The 20,299-nt window shown below is 38.0% G+C and overlaps 1 protein-coding gene across 1 annotated transcript in view; it reads right to left on the minus strand.

Annotated features, from left to right (window-relative positions):
- Positions 1-19,857, minus strand: part of LOC306821894 (caM kinase-like vesicle-associated protein) — a 38,595-nt gene extending 18,738 nt beyond the window's left edge. Inside the window, exon 1 of the mRNA XM_079340522.1 lies at positions 19,576-19,857. The gene's annotated coding sequence lies outside the window, so the exon portion shown is untranslated. The remainder of the gene's footprint in view (positions 1-19,575) is intronic.
- Positions 19,858-20,299: the final 442 nt, after the last annotated feature.

The following is a 20,299-nucleotide window of genomic DNA, read 5'->3' on the forward strand; positions in this document are numbered from 1 at the left end:
GATGTCGTGCAGTACTCATTTTGTCCATCAGTTTCGTCATGTGTAGAACGGGCTTTAAAACCGCTTCTGTTCAACATTGTGTCCTATTTTAGAAAATGTATATAATCCTAATGCTACTATATTACCTTATGACTTTATTTATATAAAAAAATATACTTGTGCCATTGAATACAGTTCCAAATAAATAACTGGAATGTAAATGATTTGAAACATTCTTGCAATTGCATTCCAACCATGGCTGCAAAGCCATTTTAAGACTAGCCACAGTGCCTTCCTCACTGTGCTACAGTGTGACCTGGACAGCTCTTTTAAACTTTGTTACTCTGTAGGATGGCTCTCGAGGGTTTTGCCTTTAAAGAGTAAAAGAGAACAAGGCCAGCTTGTTTTGGAAAACAAACAACAACAACAGCAACATGAGAGACACTCCATCTCTCTGAGGAAGGGAAGAGTGTGTGAGAGTAAAGACACGAGTGCATGCCTGAGTGCATAAAGCATGTGTGCATTACAGTGTGAATCTATATACTCCACAGAACTAGGAGCATGCGTCTATACTTAATTTCAAGAGATATAGCCACAGTTTCTAATTTTAGCCTAAACATGTCTCTGCTTTCAGAACTCATGTACCTTTATGTCGATTTAAATGTGATGCAGGAGAGTTATGGTGTGAGAAGGATGAATTACAGCATACAGTGTATGCACAAGGTAGGTCCATTTAGGGTTTTAGAATGACAGGACAGTTGAAGATAGACACAATTAGGGATGGCATAAATCAAATTGTTCTCGACTCAAACCTGTGATCACAGTGTGACAACAGTTCAAACAACCTACACACTCTGCTGATTATTTTCTATGTTGGGCCTCTATTACTGAATTATCATCACTTTGGCAGGAGAGTTATCCAGTGCCGCAGTGTAGGAATTTTAAGGGAATTTAATATACATTGAATTTAATACAACATATAATTTGTTGTTTGATGACCTTGTGTCACATACTGTATTGAGGCTCAGGATATTCTGCAGGGATTCCACAAAATGAAATTACTAATGAAAACTTTCCTCACTTCCTTATATTTTCTGTCCTCAGCTTTTGAAGACGTACACAATTCTACTGAAAGGACCATTACCTTCAATCTGTTTACCCTGTTTTTTTTCTTACCACAAGTCCTGTAAACGAAAAATAATGGTGCATCTGGGACACACTATAATAAAGTGGAAATAGGCACTGTGATGTCGCCTATTTGACATTGACAATATTAATTTTATTAAAATGGTTATAACCATGTTTGCTTTTCTTGGGCTAGAATTGAATGTATGATGAAGTGAAGGTGGAGATGAAGACAGTTAAAGGGTTACCAAAAGCTAAGTGATTCAAGATATGACAGCAATGCCAATGGCTAATTCACTGACTGGTTGACAAAGATTATATAACGTAACCAGTTGTGTTGTGATGGAATATGATTCTACCAGATGTTCATGACTATAAAAAGATAAGTGATTCTTTGGAATGTTTATGGTTTGCCTCTCACTGACACACATCTTGGTTTGAATTATTTACTACACAAGAAGCCATTTGTCCAATCTTTACATTAAAAATGTATCCAAAAGGCACCAACCTACCAAACACAATCTAGGTGTCAAGTTATGTGGCTTGTATAAGCCTTGCTACTGCTGAGCTGCCACTCAGTCGACGAGCATTTACATGATGTGAGTTACAATTGAGAATCTTACAACATAAACAAGAACCCAGCTAATTCCGAGACCTCCACAAAAGGCAAAAGTAGATACAAATATTCTGCAAATTACAATGCATCCTGCAAAAAAAGAATGCTTTACAAAATTATCAAAGATGCAAAGTAAAAAATAAAACAAAAAAATGCTCCATGTCAAGACCCAAGAAGAATGTATCCAGGTTATGAAGTTAGATTTAGTTCTTAATCTGACAATAATATAGTATCTGGCAAAGGAATCAAAGCTCCAACATCAGACAGCTAGCTGTTAGTACTGTTGGATGGAGAGCAAGCTATTTTATTTCCTGCTCTGTATTAGCTGATACAGAGCAGTCAGTCTGTTGGCATAATAGAGGGGCGGAGAGAAAGTCAACCAGACCTAGGAGCGAGGAGCCTCTTTAACAAATGGACCAAATGTCGACAGAAGAGTAGTCAGGTTGACCATGCAGTGATCTGGCCAAAAGGTAAGGCATGAAGCAGTATAGAAAGACTAGTGGAGTACTGATTATAACACTGGACAAGGATTATAACTGCAGACCAGAGACCCCATGTTGGTAGCTGGCAGCAGAGGCTCTGGGGCAATGAGTACCAGTGAACTCTTGAGCCATGATGAGAATCAATCAGGTCAATGAGAATGGCCATGCCCAAACCCTTCTAAGGTTATTTCTAGATGACAGGTCTCCCTAAACTAACCCACAATGGCTCAAAGATCAATAGATCAAGTTTTGAAAGTTAAGTACAGGATGGTTATCAAACAGAAGAGCTGACATGAGGCAAATAGACAGGGGGCTGGCTGAACATGCATTTTAAAAGCTAGATGCATGGGAAATATGGTGGTGGATAACTGTCCTAGAGGCAGACAGTCAAATGATGTGCCAGATTCTGGCTGACTGCAAAATCACCATGTAAGCTTGAGTCAAGAGGCCAGATTAGTGGTCATGTGCTCCTCTAGTGCAGGAATAAATCTTGAATCATGTGTTAAAACATGTCTCAAAACACTTTACAAAATAGCAGTTCTACACCATACTCTTTGGTGTAGAACTCTACTATTTACAAAGATCCTAGAAAAAAGGGCTAGGCAACATTAAGAAAAGTAACCAGACTCATGGTGAACAGCCATCTGCCTTGACTCTGCTGGAGTTGAGAGGGGTTAGAGGGAGAGATAGAGGAATAGAGAGAGACAGAGACAATCAATCAGAGCAACAATAACTACAACAATGATTAAGATTGATTCATTGCTACAATACTAGTGGTAAGGGGAAAAGTATTTGTAGTATTAGCTGTAACCACAACAGACCAATCATATAACACTAACATGAACAATTATATTAATAATTCATTATTATTATTATCATTATTATTATTATTATTATTATTATTATTATTATTATTATGTAGAAGTGAGGCAGATGTAAGACTCAGTTAAGTCTAGTCTAGCCAGCAACTTAAGAAATAAATAAAGTTGAAGTGGATAAAATATCTTCAAGTGTATTGCAATCTACCTTATGTGGATGACTGCAGACTGTGGGGTTGGGTTGACTGAGGAAAGAGACTCAATTTCCTACAGTTTCTGTGTTTATGTGTAATTTATTAATAGATTACCTGGTATTTCACTTCAGTGCAGAAATCTGTGCCCCTCACTATAGAGGTACTTAGTCAGTTTAAAACAAACACATTGGCAGAGGGCAATTCAGGCAATTGGATCAGAACTTGGTATCCAATTACGTACAGTTTAAAATTAACACAATCTCAAATTGTGAATGTAGGGCAAAACAAGGCCCTTCATAGTAATCAAATCATTTACGTATGCTCTGATTGGATTTTAAAATGCTATTTCTTTAACACTGTGTTCTCACAGGCTTGCTGTTTACATTAGAAGACTGAGTGGCTTAACTTCTCCCCGAATGTATTCCAAGGAAGGCTCTGTCCTGCCAATCTCATTAAATTTCACTTCCTCTTTGTTGCATCAGTCAACAGAAACTTAAAGTGCCAGACGTAAAATTGACATGACATGAAATATTATTTATTTTTTAAGCGACAAATAAAATGGACACAGTTTTCAAGCTCAGATTAATTGAAAGTCCTTTCAAGTGCTGACTGTGATTTGACAACGTGAAAGAGACACAATTATGAGCAATAATTTAACAAAGCCCATTGCTGAAACTACCAGGAGGATTTCCCTGGCATTTGATAGCAAACACTACACCATGGTGATCACTATCTCTTGATGAATATCTTCTCTGTTGAAAACTTGGGGGTCATTGTGTTGCAGTGTCGCCAATTTCTTGCAGATCTAAGGCCATCTAAGGCTAAAGTTAGTCGTACTCCATGCTATCTGTCATAGGCCAGACCTGGTTACAGACCAGCTCACATTCACAATACTTTTGTATCATATTGGACATGATTTTACATGATTATTGGACATGATTATACTCAGTCTACAAGTATGTACCCTGACTTTAGCTTTAAAGTTGTGTCAGGTGGGTTGTAAGACAAGATGTGTATCTTATAAGTATTTAAAACAGCTAGATTTCTATATGACAGTCACACTGTTCCTGCTGCCTTCATGTGAGAGAAGTGTTATATCAACAGCTTTGTGTCTGAAAAAAAGCATTAGCATACATTTTCTCTATTATTACCTTTGTTATTGTCCCCAGAAAGATTTAAAATCCCATTAGATGAAGTGAGAAACTCATCTGCTTGTACAAGACACCATCCCTGTCATCACAAAGTTCCATCAAGTCCTCACCTGCAGCAAAAGCTGCCTGGCTCTAATCTCATCCACTTCCTGAACCTCCTTTCATCAATCTTAGCTTTCACAGTTCAGGAAAGAGAGAAGATAAAACCAGGGATGTATTTTTTTTTAGCTTCAGTAGCAACTCTGGTTTTAAACTTGAGTTAAATATTTTTACTCATTGCATGGTTTTCCAAATCGTCTTCATATCCTAGACAATAGGGGAAAAGGACATACAGTATACTGCAGAAGAACAACATAAAGTAACTCAAACCCTTAGTCTAAAGGCCAGTTGGTGTAGGTCATAAAAAAAGTTGTTAAGTCTGTATGACTTGGAATTCCTTTTTTTGGATTAGGACAACCTTCAAGTGTCCATACTCTAACAGTGTTAACTAACTGCTTCCTTTAAAAAATTCAGCCCATCCAAGATCAAGAGTCATCCTATTTGTATCAAATTCTAGTGTCTGTTCACTAACGGAGAAATGACAATAGATAAGTTAAAAACGAAATGAATATTCAGGGAATCATCAAACTCTATTTGACTGACTCTGTGGAAAACTTTAATGCTGGTCGATTTCAAGATACTGTATCATTCAGTTTGGACTGAAGTGGGATGGCTCTGGCTGACATTGATGGCTGCATACTGCAACAATGATTTATGTGAGGGAATACAGCCATCTGACATCAAATTGTCCAGCAATTTCTGCAGGCAAAGAACACATTTTGGCTCTACTCTAAAATGACATCAAATTATTTCCAGCACCTTCTCCTTGTTCTCCCCCACAGTTTGTTTGGGTTTTCCTCTCTGTGTTAAGTAAATAGATTGTGTCTAATGATCTCATTATTTTCTTTTGTAACTCTAAGTATAATAATGTGCTCGCTTTATCTTTCATTCTCGCTCAATCTAATAGCTCTATTCTACGTCTGGAAGAGGAAGCATTTCGTATCCATGTTTCAATGAACTGAAAATAGGAAGTTAAGAGCAGGAGGATGCATTTGGCTGTGGGGGAGCAGGGTTTGCTCCTGCTGCAGCTCGAGCCTGGCTTTAAATACAACACAAATCTGGAGGGCTTTGTTTGAAGTCCAGCATATCTGAAACTGAATTCAGTATGATGAATACAGTACATTGCTCAAAGGCATGCCTGATGTAAATCGGAGTATCTGCATGGTTTAGATTCATTCTTTGTGATGTATTCTTGCTAATGAAATAGCCTTTATCTGCAGGAACTAGAGCAATGCAAAGGCTGCAAGTTTAATGTAGAATTCTTCAAAAAAAAATACAATATGCAAAAGAATAGAAAAGATGATGAAAATCATATTTAATAGGAATAGAAAAACAAAGCTATAATAGTTATTCAAGTCAGGTCAATTATAAAAGGAATAACAACTGAGTACTACAGATGTGCTGTCTTACTTGTGTCACTGCCAAACTTATATAAAGCTCTGATGGAGTAGATTTTGATATTCAGTTAAACAAGCGAGTCAGCAAAAACAGGAATACTGCAAGGGAAGGTAAAACATTACAGAATAAGAACAGGGTAAACTGAAAGTGAACTGGCTCACTTTACTGGTTATTTTTTACAGCTGTATGAAAACCAGTGAGGAGGAAAGGATATGACCTTGCTCAAAGGCTCACGGGTTAAAAAAACAGGTTTTGTTAGCGTACCATCCAAGTTAACTTTAAAAGCCATTATCATGTTCTTATCTGTTAAGAAAAGAACATGAAGAAGAATGTAAGAAAACAAACAAATCACAGTTGCATGAAGAGACTCAAAGACTATAGCGCTGCTCTGCTGCTGGTTAGAAGTGTATTGTAAGGTTCTATGAGGGGAAACAAACTGATGGCTTGGGCTGCTGCAGAGCGGTTGTTGTCTGAGGGCTTGGTGTGAAATCAAAAAGTTTCTCTCTAAGCCTTGCTGCTTCAGAGAGAAGCTTAGAGAATGGTACAATAACAATGTATCTGTTGGTATTGCTTGATGGTGCTGATTCTTGCCTCAACTTGTTTTGCTCTTTTTAATGTGCTGCCGTAGAGTTCAGGGTTAATCTCTAAAGCACAGCTGTTTGAATTAGTTACTTTTTTTTCAACTGCCAATGTTTTTTTACATACAACCCTAAGAAAAAAGGACAACGTTTTTTTAAAAAGTGGACGCCTTTTCGAAAAGAGCTGCACCCAACACTTTTTTTAGTTGAATTCTTTTAAGTTTTCAGAAAAGCGCTGTGTTACATCAAGCGCCTTTTTGACAGCAGTAGGTTTACAGATTCACTCGTGACAGCGTCCTGCTGTAATACAATGTACGTGGTATAAGACTCTACATTAACCTTGTTTTTCTAAACTGTCAAAGCCTAGAGTTATATACTAAAAATAAACCAGAAGTTTTAATATTGTGTCGGTGTCTGACTTCCCGTCCCACTTGTTCTTTTCTGTGCTAAATTGACACTCCAGCACAGCTGTGCCATTGGCTAAACCTGTTGTTAACGGCAGGGTTGGGAATTTATCTCTAAACATTACATAGTAAATGCAAGTATATGCACTGTATTATGTCAAACAAGGAACCGGCCTTGTTGACATTCTTGAAACTGCAGTTTTTGGCATCTCATGTAGGCCTTCCTTTTTGGTTGTCTTTTAACACCTTTAAGATGGTCCCTATTTAGTCCATAGAGTATCTTTGTCTGGCACATATGTTAAGAATGTCATTACTGCTAAGCCTGCAAATTCTTGCTCAGTCAATTGAATGAAAATTATGATGGTGACGTACAATATTTAATCTTAAAACATAGAAAACCTTTGAACAGGCTTGCAGGAAGCTAACCGATCAGAGGAAAGTGCACTTTTAGGGAGGAAGTCATTAAAGAGAAAGGAGATTGTTTTTGAGAGACAGGCTGTATAATTAAGGGGCTGCATTCAATTTAGCCTGTGAATCATTCAGTCTACTCGGGTTGAATCCCAGAAAATTAATAAAAGCTGAAAATAAGCATTAAAGCTCCACTTGAGCATGAGCTATCAGTTGTTTTAATACATTTTGTCCATTTAGTGCCGGTACATGTGTATCAGGGGGAGATCATTGCTGATCAATACAAGCCATTTTATTGCCACTCAAATGTCAGTCTATTATATTAGGATTAGATATTTTTTACAAAAGAACTGAGTGGGCATGTGATTACAGTAATCGTCCATGTGCTGTTTTCTCTGCAGTGTTAACAGAGCACAGATGTTAACTCACCCAACTGTACCGTTTTTTGATTTCATGAAAAAGAAATGTTCTGAAAAAAACTGGCCCTAAATAGAAAAAAAACAGCTGGTAACAAAAAATGCATTTTTTAGCACAAAAAAAATAATCTATTTCCAAAATAAACAGTAAAAAGTTCATACACACATAAAAATTGTGTGCCAGCATGTGTGTAGGCCTAGTGTATCGGGCTTGTGAGGATCATCTCCTTCTCAAACAGAATATAGGTAGGATTACAATGAATACATCACATTGTTGACCAGTAGCGTTAACTGTAGATGTTTCCAGTACAAATGTAACCTGTGGTTAAGTCTTTTAATACATTGTCTCACCCTGATGATTTTAGACATGTGCAGTCAGGGAAGGTTAATCCCTGAATATTGTTGTATGTAAGTAAGAGTAGCTTACTTTGTACATACCTTAAAAAAAACTTTGGTTGCTAACAGAGAGCTCATGCAATAAATAACCACAACAGAGCTGTCGTAAAGAAACGATAATGCAATAATTTCATTCCCTTAGTTTCTTAGCAAAATATCTGTCACTGAGCTTTACAGTCTCCTTTTTATAATAAAAAAACTGGAGTATTAAAAGTATAATGTGAGTCTGTTCTGTAATACCATCCACTACCACCCCTTTTATTTTACAAGCTATTCTCTCTTGGGGAAAAAGCCTAGCAGCATAATCTCTCCTGACAGAGTGTTGATGAAAATTAGGATGGTCTCACTGCTATGTGCTTTTGGATACAAAGCAAGAGAAGCCAGCTTTCACTGAATTTCAATCTTTGCTAATTACTGCAGAGTGGAGCAGCTGTATTTCTTACTACTACTGCATGTACAGGTAAACAGATGTTGTAAACACTGATAGGTGCTTTATAGGGACCCAAGTCAATTTATCAGACTGAATACTGTTGTAGCAGCTTAAAAATTAGTTTTAAGACTAAATACAAGGTAACATCCCTGCTTCCATGGTTACAGAGTTATTGTGTAGAGGACATGAAAACGAGAGGTTACATGTTTTGGGTATGGAAAACTCTTTGCCTGATAAGGCCTTGCTCTTCAGAGTAGAGGGATTGCATGTGTTGCGAGTAAAATTAAGCACAGACTCCGAGTGTTGAGCTGTCCTACATATGGCCCTTGCAGTCTCCATGGAATCACAGCACTACCGGCCCACCAGTCTGCCCCACCTGCTCCAAACAAGAGCCAAGCAAACCAGGACCTCATGCTGGCTACACTTCCTGTTGAAGACACTGTCCAAAAAACGTCATCTAGTTTGCATCTTAGCCAATACATAAATTGTTCTAGGCATTCATGCATGTTTCACACCCACAGTGTGAACACTATTGTCCTGCTCAAAAGAAAGCCAGTGTGTTCCAAACCCTTAACCTGTGTTGTACTGGACTCAAACTAGTGCTACCTACTGTGCTGTATAGTTAGTGTGAAGGTCTTTTCGAAGAAAAAAATAACTTGTACTTTTCAGCTACAATCAATAACAATTATTTTAATAGCAGAGCATCCACACTGTAAACCTAGATTTGATTTTAATTAAACTTTTGGACTTGTGGACAGTAGGCTACTCATTATTATTTAATGTTTTTTTTTTTTAAAGGCACTGCCTTTACTTGAGCAAATTAGTAGCTGGAACTATTCAGCAAAAATATGCATCAAAATAATCACCTTTAGTAGCGTTGACTTAGTAAGTGAAGTTTTTGTATTTGAGGGAAGAGTCCCTCATGTCCGCTCTCATGGCTGCTACTTTTCGCAATTCAACATTGAATGGTGAGTGTATGAAATAATTACCGATAGATATTAATTTTCTAAACATTGACTTGGCCTACCGAAAAGAAGAAACCTCTTAGCTAAACGCTAACATTATGTAATTTGTTTTATGGTACAGTAAATGCCAACTTCTTTATAACAGAGGTTGGGGTTTTGCAGTGGAACAATTTTAAGATGTGATAATATATATATATATATATATATATATATATATATATATATATATATATATATTTGTGCAAAAAGTTGCACATTCGCAGATAAAATAAATACCTTTAGAATTTTGCTGTTTTTGCTCCAGATGTGTCTTTCCTTCTGGGTTTGTTTTCAGGTTTGTCTCAGGTTGAGCGTTTAAATAAATATTCAATATAAATATTGAAATATATAAGACTCCAAGCTCAAATTCTTGACAGAAAGATGTTCATTTTTACTGTAAATACATATCAGTTCCAAATATCAGTTATTGGTCTGAAGAACTACTAATAATCTGTAGCCTGCAAACCACTATCAGCATATTGTAGTGACTCCTTGTCATTGCTTAGAAGTTCAGGAGGTGTGCTATTCAGATCTTGAGGACTATTGGTTCTTTGGACTTCAGTGTTTTTGCCACTGTTCTGCTACTCTTAAGAGCAGTGGTTCTCAAACTTCAGTCATGCCAGTCCCCTGGAGGAGAAAAAAAAAGGCTCACTGCTCGACATCAAAACTACTTTCCAACACAAAGCTGGACTCGTGCTCCTTTTCGTCCCACGTAAATGAAAAAAGCACATCTATAAAGCCTTTTTGCCAGTCAATGGTAGCAGTCTGTACCAAATATACTTTCCTCTGTTTTTCCTTGTCTAGGCAGTGAATGTGCTGTTAATGTGCTGTTGGTGTGCACAATGATGAGATAGAAAGAGAGGCTGACACACCATGGTGAGAGAACAAACAGGGAGGAGTGGCAAGGAGCCAGGTGACTCAGAACATGTGACAGGGGGTCAGTGCAGTGGGAGGTAGTGAGATGAATGACTGAGGTGTTAATTTCAGTTGCTCATGGAGGCATCCACCTCCACCGAGCTCTTTTCCTGACGTTTGTGATTAGCTCATAAAATTGTATTTGCTGAAAAAAAAAGAAAAACATGATCTAGGCAAATTGTCTAAGTGACTTTTTAAACTGATAATGAAGGATACATTACACCAGAAGGACTGTTGTAAGTCATATTTAACAAGGTGAAATGTTTTAAACTAATTAATGTTAATGTAAAACAGCCTGGCAGTGTTGTTTTATGTAAAACCTGTAATGCTTCCTCTTCACACTTCAACAGCTTATTTGACCAATTTCTGCGCCTTTTGTACGTTGCCTTGGTTACAAAGTCCTTCAGTGTGGCATCATACTACTGTAACATTTCTCTTCAACACATCATTTGTTTTGGAGGAGGGTGTATGCTGTATGCACCAGACTGCTAAATTTAGCTCTTTTTATTTTATTTTGGAGGTTTGTTTATATCTCCAAATAGCAACATGGGATAAATCTCTTTGCTAACCAAATGGATTAGCAATACAATTTTATGTTTTATGCAAGAGGAGTATGCTTAGTTTTTATAAACTAAATGTTATCAATCTGTTTGTTAAAGGGATAGTTCTGTGTTTGCTTAAGTCAAGTGAATGTGTTAGCCAAAGGAGATGCTGGTCAGCTCTGCCCATTTGTTTAGAAACCCTTAAGTAGTGCTAAAACAAAATGGCTTGCTTACACCACAATAATGCTGAACATTGTCTGAAAATAGCGTACACTTTTCCCCCCAAAATTAGCCAAATTACAAGGTACAAATGGTCCTGTCAGCAGTGTTGTACAGTATAGCCTAGGGTGTGTAGCGCCACTCCGACGGAATGCACTGATGTCACATTTCTATAGGACTAAGCAGCCTCAGACTGACTGAGAGTCAAAACTTTCTGAAACATGGCTGACTTGATATCCGCTTTAATTAAGGACATTTGGTTTCTGCAGAGATAACTAAAGACATGGTGGACAGACGTGTACAGATAAGGCCAGCAATGAGGTTCCCTGACATGATGTACCAGATTTCAAAGCGAGGGAAGTACACAAAGAAGAAGAAGGTTTACTTTACTGATCCCTGAAGGGAAATTAGGTGTTTACACTCTGAGTTTGCACTCCGAGTGAGTGAACTGCCCAGGCAGGCACTCCTGAGCTGATTGGATTGCCCCCCCCCCCCAATTCTACTGATGAGGGGGGCGCTCATCAGTAGTAGCAGTACAAGTTACAGCTGGATTTTAACACCTTTTAAGCTGTTTATTTCAAATGGAACAACTACGCATAGTACAGCTCTACTTTAATGGTATTTCAGTGGAATAGACAGGATCTGCTATTAGGTTGCATACTTTTACTTCAGGATAAATATGTGGAAGTAACTTTAGTTTTTGGCCTGAAAATTGAAGTCCATACACATTTCTTTAAATCTGAAATATATGGAAGTAACAGTTTTATCTAGCTGTGTGTCGGACTCTAAAGGGTTTCACCTCCAACCATGAAAACAAAATTTTGTCCTTAAATACTGTTTTTTTTTTTTTTTTTACTGTATAATTATCTGCTGAGATGTAATGTCTAAATTTTCCAAGAAACAGGTGACAATGAGAGGAAGGCGAAAAGGGAAAGGGGGAAATCTACTACACATCTGTGTGGCTTTGAAAATTACAGTGCCATACATTTATATGAACACATTATTTTAGCTCACATTCAGCTCCTTTGGTTTATAAACTTACTATTGATGTCGGATTAGAAATACAATACAATCCATACAGACCCCACTTCAGAAAACCATTCCATGTCCCTGATAAGCAGGCTTTAAATATGATCATTTCAGAACAGTTTTTGATTCTTTTGAATAATATCAACTTCTCTCCCTCACCATATGTTCAAAGGTTCAGACACAACTCACTGTAATGTATCACTTTCATTCTGCCATCACTGAGGAAGTGAAAGTCTAAATAAAGTTTCAGGGACATCATTTCTATGACCTGACAATGGTCTCCAAGAAACAGCTTATTGTCGTTATCTTTATTGAGCAACTTATATGAGTTGCAGCTGAATAAATAGCTATGTAGGCAGCTGTGGTAGAGTCGACGTCTCTCAATTGGAAGGTCGAGTGTTCAATCCCCAGCTCCTGTGAGCAACACATCCGATGTGCACGGGTAGGTGTGACATGCGGTGTAAAAGCGCTTTGAGTAGTCAGAATATTAGAAAAGCGCTATACAAGCTCAAGTCCATTTACCATGTCGTAGGGATGTTCATCACATAAATCAGGAGCTTCTCTTGGCTTTATGGACTGTCGTGGCTTGTTTAAGTGTTTTTCTTATCTGTCTGCCTTTCAACTTTTCCTCAAGTGATTCACGATCAGTGCTCTCAAAACACCATTCTCAGCCTCAGCAGGAAACAGTTTCAGAGAAAAGCCCTTAAAGCCTACTGTCCATGAACAGGAACATGGTGGGCTTTTCAGTTGCAACTACAAAGGACCATACATTTCCCTTAGGAATTGGCAGAGACTTAAAACAGAGTTTATCTGGAATTTATATCCTACTTTCAAGGGCTGCAAACACATCTAATTCAGCTAAAAACCTGAATTATAAGTAATGTTTTCTTACAATTTTCACATCAACTAAAAGGGTGAAGAAGAAAACATGTTTATGCAAGTTGATTACCCTGTTTTACCGTGGCAATCAAGTTCTTAGAGGAAGCAGATACGTTGTCTTTGTTGTGCACTTTATAAATTATTTAATCCGTTAAATCATTAGTTTTAATTTGTATATAACTCATTTGAAGTATTCAATGTGCCTTTAGTGACAAAGCAAGCTAAGCAAGGATGATTAATTTTAGTTGTTTGGGGGGCAAAAGCACATCCTTTCCCCTACTCCCTTTAGTGACTCAGACCGCTTTAACATTTCAGATTTAATTGCATACATTCTGTTGTAGAGTTGCCTGCCTTATTATCAAGCCCTTTCCCCCTGTCCTCCGCCTCTTCCTGTTTGCGAGAAGCACTGGCAAAACACTGCACAATTGAACCTTTCAAACTGGCACAGCTGAGTTTGTCATCAAGCTTAAATCCAGCTCAAAACATTAACAAACAGATGTGGAAACCTGTTTGCCCTGCAATGTACTTCCACAACAAGGTGTCTAAAAAGTGCAGCGGTAAATAACTGCAGGCCGATAGCTGAGCTTCATCAAGTGCTGATTTCAGGGTCAACTCATGGCTCATCTGTACTGGCGTCACCACAGTGACAAACTATCAGAGCATGAAGGAGCAGCATTGATTTTAGTCATGCAAACTGCCGGTTTACTTCAGGCCTACTTTAATAGAAATAGATTTCCAATGTCCTTCACCTGTGTAAGATGCATCAGAGATGAGTAAAACATATGGAGTCGACATTTAGTCGACAAAGAATTACATTACCAAACATGGCACAGAGACTGGAAGCTGTCACTGTTTTTTCTCAGAAAAATAGTCTAATTCTCTGAAAACAGTATTTATTGCATGGGTTTTGGTTTAGTCTCTGGAAATTTCAACACATTTCATCAGTTTTCTGTTGCATAGAGTAGAACCATGCTGCAAACTTGAGCTGACGAAAAGATGTCACCTGAGAAATTGCCTTGCCCACTTAGATATCATGGAAAATGTCACGTTTCTCCTGAACACAGTCAGCAAACACCAGAGGAAATAATAACCCCTTTCATCGCCCATCCCGCCTTTACTTTCAACCCCTTTTACCTCCTTTACTGTTGTGAATGAGAAAATGACAGAGCAGGAAACTGGGGTGACGTTCTAAGTAGTGATGACAGCATTGCTCCACAGGCCCATTACCTTTAATGCACAGTGGAAATGAGTGTGCTGGATCTAAATATTTCTGCAAAGCCAAAGCCAAATAAATGATGTCTGCAGTGGCATCATGAATCAATGCTGAGGTGAAATATTAATCTTCCATTTAAAATTCTCCTTCAATTTTTGTATTTGTGGGCACTAGGCAGAGTTGCTCATTGAAGCAGGATGGTGCCACAAGTAACACTTTTACAAAAGATGAGGTTTTAAGGGTCTTCTTTTGTCTTAATGATTGTTTACTGGAGATATTGATCACATTTTACATGCTTACTTTTTCCAGTTGACATAAATTTATTAGTGGAGTAAGGAGTGCAACCTTGTCATCCAACAAGTCGTCCAACCTATACGACTGTGGAGGTTGTCTGTCACGTAATACGACACATAGGAGCATTTCCTAAATTAGCGCCCCTACCGGCGAACGGAGAGATGCCAGTAAATCGTCACCCTGCCTGATGTGCTTACCAGGGTAAGTGGTAATTAACTATCCTTTTGGGAAAAACGTTTGCTAGCTTGGACTTGGGTTAGGGTTCTGGGTCAAACGTCATTCAATGACGAACACACATTTATCGGATCGAGGTTATTTACGTTTACTAGAGGTCGCTCGACTCTAAAACATAAATATGGGTCGTAATTTGACGCTTGCACAAACGACCAGTGGAGTCGCATAGGTTGGAGGACAGGCTCCATCAAAACCACTGCTGTTGCATGCTCCCTCTGATGCACCCCATAATAAGTAATTACAGAGTCGCAGTCAGCATTTGTTACTGGTTTCCTGTCACACAGAAACCATTCAGGATAGAATATTTTGGATTGGACCCCTGTTTCACCATGACAGGAACCATAAATTACCCTTTTAAAAAGTCCAGAAGGCCTCAAGTGATTATGGAGTACACCTGGAAAATTACCTGAAGTATATCTGTAATGCTGTGGCAAGATAGATTAATGGCAAACATGACACAAGTGTTGGTTGAGGCTAAGGACTCCACATTTTAAATGAAACAAACCAATTTGACACCCAAACATTGGTGAGTAGTTTTGGGGTAAAGAAGAAACAATATACTGACAACCAAAAAGTCTGTAACTATGGCTATCAATTGATCTATGTAGTTCCACTACAATGGTAAACGGGATTGTTACAAATCACTCACTTCACGATGCGATTCACAATACTGAATTCACAATATGATTCTCTCAGTTTATTGTTATATAATCGGCAGGTGGTTGTAGCTTCTAATTGTTGTGTCACTTAAATGCTGCATCATCTTCGTTGTGCTATTTGTTAAGTTCTCTGTCTTGTTGCAATATTTGCACACCGTTTTTGTCTCGTTTTTTATCTTCTCAACTCTTTCAATTTTTGTCTCGAGAAGCAAAAATGTTTTGTTTGCCATGATAATGCTGGCTGACGCTCACAGTATTACTGCAATTCAGAGTACAGATTCAAAACCATGACACCTTTGAATCGATTTATAACTGCCTCACGATGAATCTTTACATACCTAAATGGTAAATCATTCAAGCAGCTTCTTAGATCAAATCAAAGGGCTTCAAATGTTATTCTAGTTATAGAGACAAAAAACGTTTCTTTAGTTCAATTTATTCTCTTTGGCCCTTTTGAAAAGCCTTTAACATGAATGATCTGAATTACTGTTCCAAACTGTTGCAAAAACTTAGTTAATACTGACTATTGCATGTTCGCCACTTATGGGAAGTACAGTAGGCAATACCATAATGCTGGTGACATTGGGGATTTGATGACATCATTGGCATTTTCTCAATTGGCAGACCAGAATTTGGGCTTAGAACCCTGACTGTACACTAATTAAAAAATGTAATGAAAGTTTCCTGTTTTAAAATGAATCACAGGATATCAGATAATTCAAAAGAAACTTTTAAGATTGATAAAAGAAAAAAAACAGATGGCTTCATAATGATCTGAATGAGTATTTGATGTTAAGGCAAATATTTACTGACACACTGATGAATAATTAACGATTTAGGAGAAAAAGACTTGTTGTGCCTGGATAAGCTTTTCTAAGAAGGACGTACAAATCAGCCAGTAATGTATTCATACACTGTGTTCATTTTTAATCCATCCATCATCTCTGTCACAAACGTGAGCATCTTCTCTGTTATATTCAGATAAGCAGCTTAATGTCACGACTGCTTAACGGGTGCCTACAGGTACCACTGCAGGATTTATTCACTCCTGTATCTGCACCATTTTACTCTCACACACTTCTCACAGCAGGGTATTGATCCACACACAGGTACAAAAAAAAACATGTTGCTGCAGTTATTCCCTGACTTCGCGGCATCTCATAATCTTCCCTGGCTGCCTATGTCATGCGAGGACACTGCTAGCCTGTGTTTCATGGGTGACCAGTGACAGCAGCAGTGCGGCTGAAGAGGCATGAATGAAGCCTACATTTTCAGAAATAACAAGGGTAACATTAAAGTACATGTCTTTATGACTAGTTTCATTTGTTTAAAATGGGTTTTTGAAATGTTTTTAATCAGCAATAATTATGTTATTTCATTTTCTGCAATGTTTGGTGATTTGCTGGATTTGAAAAAATGTGACAAAAATCAAAATAAGATCTTCATCACAAGAGGGTTATGTAAAGTCAATACAACAGCCAGCCTCTGCAGTGGCTGAGTATCCACACGCTTTGATTCTAGTCTTCAAAGCGAGAGACTACACTCACAGTCCACACACCACAGTTCTCATAAAAAGAGCCAGTCCAGTCTTATTACTTTAGATCCAACCATTTTACACTAGAGGAATGTTTTTCCTGACTTGAGTCATTAAACTTACTGTATTTTTATTTTTAATACAGCTCTCTTTCCTATAGGCCTTCTATTCTTATTGTCTCACATCGGCAACAATATCATAAAATACCACACAGGGAGAGCATCTAGCAATAATGTGACCCAATAAGGACAGGAGCGGTGCCTCCCCCAGTGACACTTCCTGTGCTTCAGTTTCAAATTGTGTTCTTGGCAAAATGACTGAGCACTATCCCAGGTTGACACATAAACTTTACACAAACAAATGCAAAGATGAATAAACAAGTACTGTTTTTCTGATAAGCACTGTTGCATCCACACATTCTCTCTTGTCTTGATAAATAAAAGGTATGTCAGATATTGGATAATCTCTGCTGCTCTCTCTGATGTCTTTGCTGCAGTATACTAATTCATGCTGCTGTATTACTGCTTTGCTCTTGTACACTTGTAGAAGTATTCAGTTACAGCAGGCATGGTGAAAGAATCGCGTTGTGTCATGCTTGCACACAGGAGCATTAGTGGCTCAAGACTTTCTAAGGTCCCATAAAATTTTTAATGAGTCAGAATTAAGCCACATGCAAGGAAGATGCATAGGATACTTACACAAGACAATATGTACTGTGCTGAACAAAGAGGACCAACGGACTCGTAAAAGCAGAAAGCAATAAAGACACTATATATTGGAGTGCTTGTGCTTCAGTTTTAGAAAAGGAATAAATGAGCAGATTTCCAGAAATTGATCCCAGTGCTATTTATACAAGATACCCTACTTCACTCTCTTCCAACTTATTGATTTCCATTAATTCACAGCACTGTTGCCCTGATTATTTCACCAGTTTGTACATATGCAGTCTAATTTTTCAAAGACATCCTTGCATTTCTACATTTCCCTTGTTGCAGCAGCTCGCACAGAATACCGAGCAAACGTAACACAAAGTTGAAGCGGCTCTCCCAGGAGATCTAACTGTGTACAAATGAACAGTGTATTTGGTTCGCAGGGCTTCCTGTTGCTTCTGCTTCCACAGGCCCACCTGGGGTCCACCACAGGTTTAGACCTCCTCTGGGACAGATCATTACGAACAGCTCACTGTGACTTCATGCGCATTCCACATCTTAAAGGACCTTCAGGATGTGTCATTTGGATGAGCAGCTTCAACTTACTGTATCCAAATGATCCAGAGGGGGATTTTATTTCCTGTACACCTCTGAGCGTGCAGCTGAGATTACCGGGCTGCCAAAGGTACAGATCTGAATCTATATTTAAGTAGAAGCTTAATAATAATGAATGTGAAAAGACAGACTGAGACTGGGTTATTCTGACTCTTATTAAATACTTGAACTAAATGTCAGTGTCTGCTCTCTCATGTTCCTCTGAGGCAGGAAGCATGCAAGGGTTCAGAGGGATTAGTGTCAGAGTCTCACTCTCTTAAAGTAAAAAGCCCATCCCAGCACGGTGTATACAGGAGTTCGTCCAGATAAATGTAAACATTTGCAGAATGGAAAACACCTATAAAGCTTCATTCCTAAAAAGCACATTTATTTCTAATTTTACAAAGGTCATCAGTGAATTTCTTTTGAACACAGAATTATATCAATTTAATATATTTGATGAGGAACAGCTACAAAACGATAAAAATGTAAGGCAAAGTAATGAGGGTAAACCATCTCAGGAACTCTCATAATTAGTTTCATGATAATAATTAGTCTTGCTTTTGTTTATGAGATTGTGTAAAGTCATTGTATATTCATGAAGGACGCCTATGGTTGCTTTGCTTTAAGCCATCTTTAACCCTGCTTCTTCTCACAAGAGATATAAAACCACAGCAGACAATGTCAGAGAACATTACTGCCCTCTGACATGGAAGTGTCTGTATGTTTTTTCACATCAAAGTTTGCCTTTGGGGGATCAACAGAAGTACCTCTGCCTGTGAAGACTCAGTTCTGCTGTAAGTCCAGGAATATACAGCTGCAAGATCCTGTTACTCTCAGAATTCAGAATCAGGGGGATGGAAGTTTCTTTTCATTCATAATTCACACCAACTTTATATGCTGCAACTGCAAAGTATATTTGCACATTTGAAGTAACAAAAAAAAAAAAAAAAACACTGTTTTATTTTATTCATTCAGTCTTTTTTTTGGATTTCTTTAGATTAGCTTGGGGAAATTTTCATTGGAAAATAAGGTTTTTCTTTGTCAAAAAGATTTATAATCCAGAATGTTTTGTAAAAATCGTTAGACGTTATGATGATGGTTTTCACAGTAATATTGTTCTTCTTTCTATCAAATATTGTGCAATACATTTAAATAAGCATTAGTGTAGCCTAATAAAAATACAAGAGTTTAACACTGATATGTAAAAGTCAAAAATAAGTAATTGTGGGCTTTTTTAGTGCGCAAATTCTCTGAGTTCATAAAATCCCAAATATAGACGGCTCACGTTATTCGGAAAAGCATCACAACTTACCTTGAATCCAAAATCCGCCACTAAACCGTAGGATCCGATTGCTGTTGCAATGATGCGCGTCCTTGGAAAAACCCCTGCCTCCGATATACTAAACGGTTCTATGAAGTTAGGGGAAAAACAAGTACTTGTTCATGAAATTCTTGCGCTCCTACAGCTTGTAGTACTGTACCATCTGTTGTGCGTGTCGAGCTCCGAGCGCTGAGGAGTAGAGGAGGAGAAGGAGGGAGTTTAGTGTTGAGAGCGCACAGCGGATAGGAGGGCGCACACGGGAGGAGAGGGGTCAGAGGCAGTCGGAGCGACCCTTTCCTACTATATGATAATATGATAATACAGTCACTGTAAAAAAAATGAAAGATTCAATATGCAACGTGCAGACTGTGAGCTCTCACCTTCCAGTCTGCGCTTTACTCTCACTTTACCCACCATTTTAAAATGTGCAATGACTTTCGCCTCTTTTGGACGAATTGAATGAAATATTCCTCAAAGTAAAAATATAAGAAGCTATACAACTGGCATCCATAACAAATAGCTTTGGACAACAACTAATAAGACCAGGAATTAATTGTGTTTACAACAAGTTTGTTATGAAAGGAATATAAATACAATCCTGAATGTAAAATAGAGGGGAACAGAGACAGAAATCTTTTTCTCATTGTTTTGATCGATATGCCACAAGATAACTGGTGCTAACCAGTTGGCAGGAACTGACCACTACCAAAGAGGA

Source organism: Symphodus melops, assembly GCF_947650265.1.
Source record: "Symphodus melops genome assembly, chromosome: 4".
NCBI lineage: Eukaryota > Metazoa > Chordata > Actinopteri > Labriformes > Labridae > Symphodus > Symphodus melops.